Here is a 15,025-nt window from a genome sequence, read left to right as displayed (position 1 = left end):
TTTGATCACTGCCGTATTCCTGGACCTAGAGCAAGGCTGGCGCATAGTAGGTGGTCAGGAAATATTTGTGCAAGGAATTAACTAATTGAATTCACAATAATTATAACAATGGTGAAGTGATGGTGATTTGCAGCTTTCAAAGGATGGTCACCACTTAATTCATCTTCCATGATGAGGTAAATCTTATTATCCTCATGGTGCAGATGAGGAAACTGAGGCTTGCCATGATCATGTGACAGGTCCCAGGTCGTGCTACTGGCAACAAAGCAAGAACTTGACCTTGGAACCAGACTATCCAGGTTCAAATGCTTGCTCTGACTCTTTAGGTGCATCCTTAAGCATTCATCTCTTGAAGCCTCAATTTCTTTTTAAATAAAATGGGAGTAATAATTCTCATTCCGTAGAGGTATTGAGAAAATTCATTGAGCTAATTCTAGGGAAGTGACTGGTACATAGTAAGCACTTGATAAATGTTAGTTTTTATTGTTGTTATTTGTTCCCCCCATTTGTTACTGTTATTGTACCTCCTGGTGAAGCAAAGAATAAAAATTGTGGGTAAGGGATTCTCTTTCAGCGCTTATTTATTTATTTATTTAAATATTTATTAATTATTGAGAGAGTGAGTGAGCAGGGGAGGGGCAGAGAGAGAGGGAGAGAGACAGAGAATCCCAAGTAGGCTCCATGCTGTCAGTGCAGAGCCTGACTCAGGGCTTGAACTCAAAACCATGAGATTATGACCTGAGCCGAAATCAAGAGTTGGACGCTTAACCAACTGAGCCACCCAGGCACCCCTCTTTCAGCACCTTTATGTTCTTTTGGCATCAGCTCAGGACCCAGCTCCCACATTCTCCTGAGGCCTGGAAATTAAGAATTAAAAAAAAAAAAAAAAAAAAAGAAGCAGAAGCAGGTTCCGTCTAGCCTCTGCCTCAACAACTGCATGTTAGTGTGAGTGTTAGCGTTAGTGTGTATGCAGGTGAGTGTGTTGCTTGTGCCTGTGTGTCTTTATTTTCCATTTACCTAGAAAATTGATAGATTTCCAATTTAGAGCAAGGGGGGACTGGGAGGGAGAAGGAAAATGGAGCTGCCCATCAAAATTAGCAGGGAAGTGGGGAAAGGTCATTTGATCACAGCCTGGCTGCGCTCTGAATTAACCTGCATAACAGAGACTTGTTGAGCGCGCAGCTCTTTAAGGCGCATATTAACACCAGGAGGGAGGCAAGGAGATGCCCGGAGAGAAGGTCAATTTGTGCTTGCTCAGATCAGCAGGGCTCCTGCACACACTTGGCTGCAGAAGACAGCTCTGGGCCTCTGGGGTGAGGAGCAGGGGAGGAAAGCCTGGCATTGGGAGGAGGTCCTGGTGCCTCTCCCAGGGCTGTCTCTGGAATCTGGCTGGGCCTGGGAGAGCCCTGGCACGGGGAGCTGGGAGGGGCTTCCCCCGGTGCAGGAGCAGCAGCAGAAAGAATTAGGGAAGTGAGCCTGCCATCCCGTTGTGGCAATTGCAGATTCATTAATCGTCCGCAGGGAGAAGAATGGAGGCATTTATATGATAAAGATGCTGGGAAATTAGAGGGAGCAGCAGTGCTGTTTACTGTTTTTATTTTATTTTTATTATCATTAAATTGCTTCAAGTCACCTGTAATTTTCCTAGGCTGTCACAATTACAAATCTTTGAGGATTACACAAGTCACGCACGTTCAGAAAGGTATAATTTAAACTTTCAGAGGTCTGAGGGCCTCAGCTCTTTTTCATTACCTCCCTGGCAGTTGGCCCTGGTGGGTTGAATTAGGTAACCCTTCCCCTCCCCTATCACAGGGCGGGTTCCAGCCCATAAGCTTTGTGATTCTACCTCCAACTTGGGGGCATGGTAGCCCATGAGCCAGCTGTGCCCTGGAGAGAAGAAGCATGTCCCGGGGCCAGGGACCTAAATGCATATTCCCACTTTGCTCCAGAATGGCTGTTTGCCTGTGGGTAAGTCACTTTCCCTCCCTGTGTCTCCATTTCCACATATGTAACATGAGGATATTTATGTGTAACTTGCAAGATTATGGTTTGGCTTACCTGAGACTATGGTTCCTTTGTTTTGACACCAATTCTCTGATACCAACTGAGTTTCCTGCAATTCAACTTAATTTTGGTACTATCCAGAATTAGGGTCAGATCCCAACGTGAAGGCCAAGGTCCCCAACAAGACTGCCCTGGTTTCAGCCACAAATGGGGTCCCTGTCCTACCTGCACTCCTGTCTGATGTGGCTACAAATCCAGGGGTTCCCACCACCTCCCTTTGGGTTTGATGATTTGTTTGAACTCTCTGAAAACACTATACTTATAATTACAATTTTATTATAAAGGCTACACCTCAGAAATAGCCCAATGGCCTCAGGGTGGGGAGCGGCACAGACTTTCCATTCTCTCTCCTTGTGGAATCAGGTCAGATCACCCTTAGCACGTCAATATGCTCACCAACAGGAAGGCCCACTGAGCTTCAGTATCTGGAGGTTTGAGGAGTTTCATTATGTAGACATGGTTGATTAAATCAATGCCCATATGATGGAATTCAATCTCTAATCCCTCTGCCCTCCACAGAGGTTGTAGGGTGGGACTGAAAGTCCAGTTCTTGGCCATTCTGGCTTGGCCAGCCCTTCCCTTGGAACTATTTAAGGGCCTGCTATTAGCACAAACTCAGGTACGAATAGAAGGAGCTTGTTATGAATAACGACAGACACTCCTATCTGGGAAATTCCAAGGGTTTTTGAAGCTCTGTGCCAGGAACTAGGGACAGAGATCAAACATTTTGTTTTGCTGTATCTCCAGTTGTCAAGTTACAGTTTTATTCAGAATCACCCCAGAGCATATTAAAAGTTCAGCTTCCAGGGTCCTGGCTCTCCAGGTGATGGATAACAATAGGTCTGGGCAGAGACCTACAAATTTGCATTTCTCACATGCTCCCAGGTAATGTTGACGCTGGTGGTCTATGGATCATACTTGGAGGAAAGCTGATATAATATGATGTACAGTAATATGCATGAAATTGCTCTGAAAGCTGTAACATTCACCCCAAACATTAGGCATTATCATGAGGACGGTCTCCTCCTCTGAACAGATCTGATTGCTGGATGTGTTAAATACAATTGTAATTAAATATCAGAGCCGAAGGAATCGCCTTAGGGTGTCTAGTTCCCTGGAACTCCTGGAAGGTGTTTCAGGGATTGGGAAGAGTTGGAAGGTGAGATCAGAAACAGGAGTGTGCCAGGCCTCATGGAGATTAGAGCTGGACTGTTTGCAATGCTCCCTTAGTGATTCCCTTCCCCAGCTCTTCCCTCCCCGTTTATGCCAGTGATAGTGAGCCCCACATACTGCCTCCCCCAAACTCCTAGGCTGAATGTAAAGTGCAGCCTGGGTCCTCTACACATCTGGGACCTCAGCCAAGACCCCAAAACTTCCACAAACTTTCTAATTCAGCCTCTCCCACTGTGGTCTCCCAAAAAACCACCTGCAGAATGATGCTGAGCTGGTAATCTTCGGGGGTTGGGCCAAAGAATTAGCATTTTTAGTAAGTTCCCAAGGACCCTGAACCCTTCCCCTTAGCAGATGGCCTTGCCTCTACCTTGCTGGGGGGCCTAATGCAGGCTCAGAAGGGTCGTCTTTCTGATCGGCAGGTAGTAGGCCCTCCGTGGATGTTTATGAATGAATGAGAATATCCATGAATAGATTTGCCTTTCCTTCTCCCCAACTTAAAGTTCTTTTGTGTCTTCCTTTGTCTTCCCACTCCCCACCGTGTATCCTGACCAAGGGTCTCTGGAGGGCTTCTCACCTCATGCAGGACCTTCCTCCCCCCTTGCTCTATCTCGTGTGTCTCTGGTGCCTTTCTTTCCACAGCTCGTTCTACATTCCCAGCTTGCCCCAGCCCTCCTTTCAAGGTAACCTTCTGGTCTTTCTTTCTCCATGTCTCTTGCCAACTTTTGCTACTCTTCACTTGGATTCATGGCATCTCCACTTCTCACTTCCTCCCACCCTCCCTCTCCCTCACTTCTGCATCCAGTCTGTGGCTCAGTCCTCTTTCTTTTACCTCTGATCTTTGTCTTAGAGCCATTTTTATCTTTCCTTCTTCGCATGACTGCCTATGCCAGACCTTCATTTGCTCAAGTTGGGTCCACTAAAATAGCTTCTACTCTAATGTCTGCCCTCCAAATTATGCTGGACACTTGGCCCAGTTGTTCATTTTAAGTCTTAGCTCTTTTCCTACCATTACCCTATTCGAAATGTTTTTCTGACTCCACACTGTCAGCAGAATGAGATCTGCAATTTTTAGCCTCCGCAAATTGACCCCTACTTACTTTTCCAGATTTACCTTTAGTCTCCTAAGCTTTCAGTGTTCCCAAAATTCTAGATCCCTATGCTCTTGGAGCTGAACACTTGGGGCATTCTCTTGCTTCCTCATCCTTATCTTTGCTCTTGTCTCAACATTACTGCTTCCCCTCAAACTGTCCAACACCTTCAACTACAATGACACCTGTTCCAGGAAGCCTTCCATCATCCCCAGACTTAAACGCACCCTTGGAATCTCCATGGCCCACCTCTGGTCTCTTCTCTGCTTTGTTTTGTGGTTATCTATATGCATGTCTTAACTTCTGAGATTATCAGCTCCTTGAAGGCAGGTAATGATGTCAGTAACAGAATGTTCAATGACAGGAACTGCTATAATTGACTGAGCACCTACTATGAGTAAGAGGTCCTTCACAGACAATGACTTTAAAACTTATCACCATACTCTGATTTGCTTATCACCTCTATTTTAGAGATGTGAGAACAGAGGCTTAGAGAGGTAAAGACCAAAAAGGTGACAAGTGGCTGGGATGAGGTTCAAACCCAGACTAAGTCTAAACCCATTTTCTCTCTATTCTACAATCCAGTTCCCGAGACAAAGAAGAAAGCCCACCTTATTGAGCAACTACTATGTGCTCATGCTGGCAGGAGTCCAAAACTGAACAGGCCAATCCCATGAAAGAAAATACATGAAAGTGACTAGCACAGTGTCTGGCACACAATAGGTGCTCAGTATAAATCTCACTGAGTAATGGATTGTCTCAGGGTCTACTTCTGCACCAGTGTTTGCTTCCAGAGTAGTGGCTGTGTGTGAGCCCAGGGAGCTGTGGAAGGAAGCCTCAGCTAAATGCAGTTCTGATGTCCTTGAGCAAATCTCTCAGCCTCTCCAACCCCATTTCCTCACAGTGAAATGAAAAAACCAGATGATGTTTTTTTCTAAGGTCTTTCTGATTTTAAGAGATGGGGGGTCAATGAGTGGTAAACAGCAAAGCGAATAAAACTGGGAGGGTTTTTTTCTTCCCTCCTTCTTTCCTTCCCCTTCCTTCCTTCCTTCCTTCCTTCCTTCCTTCCTTCCTTCCTTCCTTCCTTCCTTCTACCCTCCCTTTCCTTTCCTTTCCTTTCCTTTCCTTTCCTTTCCTTTCCTTTCCTTTCCTTTCCTCTCCTTTCCTTTCCTCTTTCCTTTTCTCTTTCTTTTTTCTTTTCTTTTCTTTTCTTTTCTTTTTTTTTTCTTTTCTTTTCTCTTTCTTGTCCCATGGCAATTGTTCATTATAAAGGCGAACACTGCTCCTTAACAGTAGGAGAACAGGCACCAGGACCACCAAACTTTTTGGATTTGCAGTGCAGGGGATCAGCTACCAGCAAGGTCAGGTTGTGCTGGATGAGGATGTCTTTGAGCTCCTTCTTGGAAGCCTCATCCATGTATTTCTGATAATAGGCCACCGGGGCTTTGGAGAGGGACTAGCAGATTGCCTAAATCTGAGCCACATGACCACTACACGGACTTGGATGTCCACCCAGGCAAATCGCTCCTTGTCCGGAAGCAGAACAGGTTGCCGTAGCTTGTGCTACAGTGTGTGTGGCTTGATCGTCTCCAGGGGCCACCCGTTCACCTTGATGAGACTGTTCCCCCTTTGCTGTGCACCACGGTCATGGCCGTCTTCTTGCGTCCAAAGACCTGCATGGACCATGGAGGAGCCTTGTACAGCATGGCTGTGAACGTTGATTATTTTCATACTTTAGATCCTTCCCTCAGCAAGGGCATTTCTCTGGTTTTTAGGAAGACAAGATAATTCCCTTCTTGGAGGCTGGGATTCTGGGACCAAAGTCCCCAGCTCTCCCCGGCTGGCAGGGAATGCAGGGTCAGAGGACAAACAGCTACTCCTTCCCGATGCATGGAGGGGCGCTACTTGGGGGACCGAATTCTGTGGGATCTGGCCATGGTTGGTAGAGAGTTAATTAATGTCTGCAGGGCGAGTTAGCAGAAATAACAACTGCTTTGATTAAGGGAGAGAGAGGGCTATGAGCTTTGATTTCAGCAAAATGGACAAAGCTGGGATAGCAAATCATCCATTGGGTTTTCTTTGCTGGGCCCACTGTCCTGGCTTTCGTCTGTCCTGACTGCTGACCCCTCTGGGTTCCCCTAGGAAATGAGTCCCCCTGCCCTGTTGTGCATTATGAGGACCCTGGGTTTTGTTGTTGTTGCAGATGAGAGGATCAGTACTGCTGTGGGCTCTGTGAGTGTGGATTTGGAGAGGGACCCAAGATGCCTGGGGAGAGGCAACGATGGCAGAGCTGATGAAGCTCCTGCAGTCAGGAGAGAGACACACGACATACCTCGGGCACTTAGTGTGGCTCACCCTCCAGAGGTAAGTGTGTTCCCTGCGTCTTCTCATTTACTTTGCTCACCTATTCTGGGAGGAAGGGTGAATGCAGGAGGATGGAAAATATTGAGAAAAGAAGAAGAAAGAGGGAACTACAAATGGTGGGTTTGAGAGGGGAAAGGTTTGAGTCCAGTGGTCCTCAAACTTGTGGAGACTGGCCGCTGGAGGCCTCTGATGCTAACATGTATTGAGCCCTACTAAGGGGGAGACGTGGTGCTGAGGAGCACTGAATGTGCCAGTTGGCGGGAACGTCCTGGTAATTGCACATGGCGGGAAGTTTTCTCATAGGAAGCGACTGAAGCCCGGAGAGGATAAATTCTTTACCCAAGTCACACTGCTGGTGAGAACTGCCACACTTTGAACACAGTTCTGTCCCGCACCTAACTTTCATGCTGGTTCCACACACCAGCACTGCCTCTCTCTTTGTAGAACATCGCCAAATGCTGATACGTCCAACCTTGGTATAAAGCACCCTTCTAACCCCCAAGGGCAGGGGAGGAGGACGGGGAAAGGGTGGGTGAAGGAGTGGGAGATAGGGTACTTGCTGAGTACTTCAAAGCGCCTGCCACTTGGGCAGGCACTCCACGTGTATTTAATTTCATTTAGTGTTTATAAAACCCGTGTGGGAAAGGCATAATTGCCCACATTTTGCAGATGAGTGTACTGAGGCCCAGAAATGGCAATTGATTTGCTGAAGGTCACAGAGTTAGTACGTGGTAGACCAAGGATTCCGATCCAGATGGGCCCAACTTCAAAGCCCGGGCTAATTAAAAATATAATTTTGTACTAAATCAAGTAGCATCACATACAAGATTCTATTAAAGGCAAGCTGTAGCAGAGGCCAACATTTAAAAATAAATTTGTAGTTGAAAAATTTATAATTAAGGCAATCATCAATTAACTTATTTTTCTGGGAATAGAGAAAGGTTTGCGGTTACTGAATCATAGCTGCCGAGGAATCTGGAGCCTCATCTAAGAACCGTGGAGTGTGTTCAGTAAAGCAGGAGTTAGAGAGGGAAGCTCAGGGAAGCTGACCCAGGCTGCATGCCCAGAAAGGGGCCTTGTTCAAGAGCTTTCTGGGCATGAGAGCAGGCGGGAAGCACAGCCAGGGTAGCCGCTGCCTGGGAGAGTAGTTTTGGCTTCAGTCTAGGCTGTACATAGTATCTGCCAGAAAGAATCATATGATCTCAGAAAACAGGGACTGGGAACAAACTAATTTGATCATTTGTCTTCCCTGCTCAATAACCTTCAACGGCTCCCCATTGTGTCCCAAATAAACCCACAAGCCTTACCTTGACACTCAAAACTCAGCATAATCTCGTCCCAATTTACATTCCCAAATCCATCTCCCACTTATTACCCCACATAAACCTCATGCTCAAGTTAAACTGGCCCACTTTTCATTCCATTAACCCAGTTCGGAGTCTTTCTCCTTTTCCCGCTTTTCCCTCCAAATCTACCTAGTACAGTCCTACTCGTTCTTCAACTGCCTCTCCAGGGAGACTCCTACAGGCTGTCTCCTCTAATTGCCCACCAAGAAGCTAATGCTCCCTTTCTTATTTATACTGTACATGTGGCACTGATCACATGATGCCTTGAATTGAGATTATTTATGTACGTGTCTCATCTTTCCTACCAGGCCCAACCTCCTTGTGGGCAGAGGCAATATTTCACAACTGGGAGGGTATGGATAAGCCAGTAATTCGTGAGCTAAAAGGTTCATGTCTTATCTATGACATCATTGTAGCTAAGTAACGGTCAACACTTAAATTTTAACCATTTAAAAGGACTTAAAGATGCTTAAAAGGGTGCTAGAGACTTTTGAAATGTTTTGAGAACTAGATTTCTTGGGGAGCTTACAAATGATAAATATTCATTCATTAATTCAACTTTCTCAGTGTGGAATAATGTTTTTTTCTTTTGAAAACCTTGTTTGAGGGGCGCCTGGGTGGCGCAGTCGGTTAGGCGTCCGACTTCAGCCAGGTCACGATCTCGCGGTCCGTGAGTTCGAGCCCCGCGTCGGGCTCTGGGCTGATGGCTCAGAGCCTGGAGCCTGTTTCCAATTCTGTGTCTCCCTCTCTCTCTGCCCCTCCCCCGTTCATGCTCTGTCTCTCTCTGTCCCAAAAATAAATAAACGTTGAAAAAAAAAATTAAAAAAAAAAAAAAAAAAAAAAAAAAAAAGAAAACCTTGTTTGAGAGTTTGAGGGTATAAGTCCCCCACTGAGATTGGATCAATTAGGAACCGCAGATGCCATAGGTCCTTAGTGCTGTTAGGACTGCTGGGGTATGTGTCTGCATGTGCACACGTGTCCTGTTTGCTGAGTCCCTTCGATTGCCAGTCAACGGACGAAGGTCTTGATGTGCATGGTTCCATTTACAGCTGTAGAGAGTGGCTTTCTGAGCAAGATTCATGGCTTGCCAGGCATCCGTCTCCTCCTGTGGTTAGGTCAAGCCACAGGAGACAAATTGAAGGATGCTGCTATTAAAAATACTTGGTAACAGGCCAAGTAATTTCCCCTGCTTTCAACTTCAACACTGCACTCTCTTCATGACTGGGAGGGGTGGACATTCCTAACCAAGGAAAACCTCTTGTGAGTCTGCACGTCAGCAGCACTGGCACCCACCTTGTCTCTAGTACAATTGTAAGTTTGCAAAATTAAGTCAGCAATGTCCCAACTTGGATCAGTCACAGTCAGTGGAAAGACAACCACACGGACTGGCCAAAAGCCAAGTGTTGCTCAGCTTTGTCATTCTCTGCACAAATCTGGACTTACCTGAATGGGAAAAACAAAAACAAAAACAAAAACAAAAACAAAAAACAAAACCCTATCATTCTTTTTGGCTCTCTTGCTTTTTGGAAAGTTGGAGAATGCTCTCACTTGGAGTAGAAACCAAGATGACTCTTGATCTGCTTGCTGCATCCAGAGGCAGATTACACAGTGGTCAGGAACACGGGGCTTTCAGCATCAGTGCAAATCTCAGCAGCCCTTTTAGGTTTTCGGGTTTTGTCTTGTGGGGACGTGGTGGTGGAGGGTGGTCAAATGTCATGACCTGGCTGTGCCTTTGCTTCCTCATCTGTAAAGCAAGACTAATCCTTGTACTTCTTGGTTGTTGACAGAATTTGATGAGCCTAGCATAGCATCAGACAAGGAAGTGTACTCAGTGAGGGTCACTTATTGGAACCAGAACTGCCAGTGGTGATGTGGCAGGCCCAGCTCACCTGCTGTAACCACCTTACCCCAAAGATATTAGCCTCCTTTCTTTGCTTCTTTTCCCCAAAGAATCCCTCAATCCAAACTCAAACCTAAACGTGAAATTTTTAGTTCCATGCCATTTCTTTCCAGCGAGGTGCTGTGCTGAGACTCTGGTGAAAAGATAGTAGAGACACCATCCTTGCCTTCAGGGGACGTGTAGTCTGGTTGGACTAAAAGAAAGATCTCTGGGGCAACTTGTTGGTTCAGTCAGTAGAACTTGTGGCCCTTGATGTCAGGGTTGTGAGCTCAAGCTCCACACTGGGTGTGGAGATTACTTTTATTTTTTTTATTTTATTTTTTTTTTTAGTTTTTTTTTTTTTAACGTTTATTTATTTTTGAGACAGAGAGAGACAGAGCATGAACGGGGGAGGGTCAGAGAGAGAGGGAGACACAGAATCTGAAACAGGCTCCAGGCTCTAAGCTGTCAGCACAGAGCCCGATGCGGGGTTTGAACTCATGGACCGTGAGATCATGACCTGAGCCGAAGCTGGCCACTCAACCGACTGAGCCACCCAGGTGCCCCTGGAGATTACTTTTAAAAAGATAAAATCTAAACAAGTGAACAAAAATAATAAAAGAAAGGTGCTCCACTTCTATAAAACACCCCCAGGTGTGAACGCTGTTGAGAACGAGAAGCAAACCCAACGACCAGGTTATTGGCACTAAACCATGTCACTGTCCTGCCTTATTTTAATTACAGTTTCCCTTCTCTGCTGTCACCAAATTAAAAACTTCTTGACATGGTCGTCTAGCAACATTGTTATATTGTCACTCTGCAAATTATGTGGAAAGAACAAATTGTTTTCAGGGAAAGTTTCAAGCAAATTTATGAGCTTATGGACAAATTGCCCATTATTGCTTTCAAAAAAAAAATTTAAACACTGTCAACGGACTAATTTTCAACCTTCGGAAAAAAAAAAAAAAAAGCAAACAAAAAACAACCAGAACACCATCTCATGTGTTTCTGGAGCTTTGAGATTTATAAGTCTTGTTCCTGTGCCTTTTCTCTCTAAATGCTGTGACCGTGCTGATGGTGCTGAGAGACACCGTCTCAGGTAGCAATGGAGACAGAGGCTCTGAAAGGTCTGGGCTCTTGCCCGTGTTCACGTGCTGAGGAACTGGGAAGGTTTTGGAACCCAGGACCCCTGACTTTAAATCCAGTGTTCTTTTTGCTACATTACTCTGTAGTCAACTAGTTATGCATCATTTCACTAACGTTTAATTAGCTGAAGGGGGAAACAGATAACCTTGAAATTAATTCAAGTTAGTGCTAAATGTTGCTAACTTTTTATTAGTTGAATGTTTCCATTAACTTTTCCAGTGGCTGCTTCTTTGTACCCCCTCACAGCAGTGAACAAAATTGAGTATGTGCTCAGTAAGTATTTATTGGGTGAACAAAATAGTTTGGCCGGGTTTGGCTGCAGGGTGGGGTTAGAAAGTTGAATCACTGAAGACAAAGTTGAGCATTTAATTCACTGTTTCATTTGGCAAGTATTTATTATGTCTCTGTTCTAGGTACCGCGCAGAGCATTGCCCGCGTGTGGCCCTTGGCGAGTTATTTAGCCTGTCTGAGCCTCAGTTGCCCCAGCTTTAAAAACTGGGATAATCATAATACCTAACTCGTGGGATTGCTATTAGGATCAAGTAAGATAATGTATCTAAAGAGCTTGGTAGAGAGGCTAACACTGGCTGGTAGGCACTCAGTAAATGGTGAGGATAGTCATTGTCAATCTCCATGCCGTATACTTTATTGGCCCATACCCCACGGTTCCAGAGGCTCAGTGATGTACTGCACAGAATATGTCACAAGTGATTTGTTTCAGAGTAGAGCAGGAGAACAGAGGCTGTGGAAGCAGAACTGGCTTCTCGTGGACCCCACAGGAGAAAGGGCCTTCTCCCTTAATGTTAGATGACAATGAGGGAGAGGACCCAGAGTAGCTTGGGTGTTTGTCACAAGCTACATGCCACCTGGGACCTCCACTGAGCATCCTTTGGGAATTCCGGGCCCTGGGCCCCTTGACCAACTGGATCAGATGTGTGCAGGGATGCAGAGATTGGGCTTGTAATACATGCACCATGGGGCGTTCATGCTACAGAAAAACAAAGCTGGCAAAGCAGGGCACAGAGAGTTGGACCTTCTTCTGCAATCCTATATCCCCTCTCTTCGGTGGAAGGAGAGAGTCCTCCTGCCTGGGACCCTGAAGTGCTCCTGCCTCAGCCCTCCTCTTGAATAGGACTCCCTTGAAGTGGGGGAAATGGTCAGAGTGCTACCAGGCAGAGAATGGGTGAGTGTAGGCCCAGAGACCCTCCATTTTGACTCATCCCAGCCCGGCCTGCTGCCCGGGCCTAAAGCACTGCATTGAGTTGCTCTAATGAATGGAGCTGCTGGCCAGCTCATTTACAGTCTGACATTCTTGCTGACCCTGCCAGCAGCCGCCTCCTACCCTAAGTGGGAGGAAGCCACTTAGGAAGACAGCAAAGCAACCTGCCACCAATTCATCAGCAATTGGCTTCCATTAGGGATAGGACAGCCCGTAAGGTGGGAGAAGGGCAGGCTGGGAGGGAGTAAAGGGAGCAAAGACAGCTCTATTTGTTTAATCTCATCAGGTTTCCAGATCCCAAAGGGATTCTAGGGGGAGCCTTGGTAGACAGGGCAATGGCTGATTGTCTCTTTCAAGGTGGCAGCTGGGTTCAAAGGTGTCTTTACTTCTCTCTCTCATTAAAGAAAATAAAATGCCAATTGGCTGATTGTATCAACCTGCAAGAGTATGTGAGGTTTATAGTAAATTGTCCGGGCTGCCCCCCCATCCCCGACGGTTTATCTGTCCCCATTTCTGTCTGATCTGTGGTGTCTATCTATTCCCAGGTCCATGTCTCCCAGTTGGATGACCCTTCATGTCTGGCTCCATGTGTTTCTTCCCAACTTGTAGTTTGAGCAGCGGTTCCAACTAGGCGGCTGTATTGCACACTGGAGAGGCAATGCTTAGAACTGCGGGGAAGGAGGACTTTGGTTGTGTCCATGCCCAAGGCAGCTATTGGGTCTCTGTCAGTGGTTCGGCACCAGGGATGCTAAATATCCTGCAGTGAGCAGGACAGTCCCATACAACCTCATCCCACCGCAAATGCCAGTGGTGGCCCTGTGAAAGGTGTAGGGCAACAAGGACAAGGGTGCTCGGAGGCAGTTGGGCTCAGGGGAATTGATTCTTGCTAATGCACAAGAGATTGAGAGAGGAGAATTACAGTGGGGTGATTTACAGAGGGGCTGTTCCTTTCTGTGGACGGAGACTTCTGTCTGCTTTTGGAGCTTCTCCTTGTACTAGAACAATAGGGAAATGACCCAGCAGCCGAAAGCAACATGGATTGAGGGCTTGTGGAAGCCTGTGAACAGTGAGGCCCAATGAACTAATGACCCCTCATCACTGTTGGTGGGTCCGTGTCTCTCCCTTTTAGCCAGTGCTGCATAAACCCCAACAAATGCGTGTTCTACAGGCTGCTATCACTGCAGACCTAGGTAACAAAGCCCTTGCCCTGGGCTTGTGCTTCAGAGAGCCTCCCTCTGGCCCTCCCCGTAACTGGGACCTTGCAATTCCCTGTCCAAACAGCCCCAAGCTGGCTCCCAGGGCCTCTACTCCAGGCCCGTTGCCAGCATGTGCATCCTGAGGGAGAGGATGGCCAAGGAGCGGCTGTTTTCCAGGGGGCAGGGAGACAGAGCTTGGACATGTAACCTGGGCACAAGCGTAGAGCTGGGCAGGAAGAGAACGGGCAGGGCCTACTTTGGCGTCCTTTTCCAGGATCCAAGCCTGGCACCTTCTGCAATTATTACAGCCTTTCCCCTCAGGGATTCCCAGGCCTAACTATAAGCACATCCAATCCTGGGAAAATGCTTGTGTTGCCTTAAGTGGATTTGGGACCATTCACTCTTCACTCACTCAGATCCTTGGTTTCTCTGCAGTGAGTTCTCAGAAGCTTAATTCCATGCATTTTGTTGGCTCTTACAAGCATGCACATCCCCTCTGAGATTCTTTGGGGCAGGTGAGGGGTAGGACGTGACTGGGTCACTTCAGTTTCCCATGGTTACAATGGCTAACCCCGTGGCGTCAGCTGCCTGGTTACTCCAGCTCTGTTTTTATGTCTGTTCCTATGTCTGTTGGCCCCAGTGTTTGTTTATTCTGTTTTCTTGAAAATTGTACCTTTTGGGGACTAGGGCACAGGACCATAAACTTATCTCATCAAATAGGAAATTTGCATGGTTGGCATAACTGTGATATAAACATTAGAGGTTTTGGTGTTTCAGGTTGCTGTTCTAGTAGTCTTTTTCATCTTTTACTGACCAGTAAATTATTTATTGGGTCTGTCATAAAGATAAACCAAAGCCTATAAGCTATATTGATAGTATCACAGAAGTCTCCCCTCCTACCTGGCATCTTCAGAGGTAGACTGTGACCCTGATGATCATGAGGCATCCAGGGCTGGAGCTCTGTTTCTACCTTTTCTTCTTTCTTTTCCCTTGCGCTGATTGTCTTCTGTCCACGGTTTGGCTGTGTTTTCCCTTCCCGTTTGGGAGGTCCAGAGCGGAGATTTTTGTGAGGGTGGGTGTTAAGATTCCATTGGCGCTCCCTAGCCTCTGGGAGGTCACACCCCTTCTCAGCCTGAATCCCCGGGCATTCTCAGCAACTCCCTGCCGAAAGGAACATTCCCCAGCCCCCAGCCCCCCTGTGCCGGGCCCAGTGGCTGATTCCTTCCTGTGTAATCCATCTGCCCTGAAGCCTGGAACACCTGTCAACCCCTGGGAAAATGAACCGTCCCAATCAGTGGCCAGTTCCAACTGACTTTGGGTTGTTGGGAGCATTTATTGCAGAGAGTGTGTGGAGATGTGCGCATGTGATTGTGTGTGCATGGGAGCAGATGCCTGCCAGCCGTTAAGCACCTCCTTTCGTTTTATTTTTCCTTTGGCTTTTAACTAGCACCTTCCTCAATTAAAGTGGCAAGGCAGAGCAGACAAGGAAATCAGTGGATCTCTTCCCGAACATCAATAAAACAAATTTCTCTCCGGGATACCTATTTGTT

The 15,025-nt window shown here is 46.7% G+C and overlaps 1 protein-coding gene and 1 pseudogene across 2 annotated transcripts in view; one reads left to right on the top strand and one right to left on the bottom strand.

Annotated features, from left to right (window-relative positions):
- The window catches only part of BUD13 (BUD13 homolog), a 306,228-nt gene that overhangs the window by 269,101 nt on the left and 22,102 nt on the right, over positions 1 to 15,025 (top strand). For both annotated transcript variants that reach the window (XR_006713754.1, XR_006713753.1), the window contains one exon: positions 6,529 to 6,689. The gene's annotated coding sequence lies outside the window, so the exon portion shown is untranslated. The remainder of the gene's footprint in view (positions 1 to 6,528; positions 6,690 to 15,025) is intronic.
- On the bottom strand, positions 5,676 to 6,031 carry LOC123602203 (annotated as a pseudogene).

Source organism: Leopardus geoffroyi, chromosome D1, assembly GCF_018350155.1.
Source record: "Leopardus geoffroyi isolate Oge1 chromosome D1, O.geoffroyi_Oge1_pat1.0, whole genome shotgun sequence".
NCBI classification, from domain to species: domain Eukaryota; kingdom Metazoa; phylum Chordata; class Mammalia; order Carnivora; family Felidae; genus Leopardus; species Leopardus geoffroyi.
Note: the sequence above shows the minus strand (reverse complement) of the source record. Positions and strands in the feature narration are given on the sequence as shown.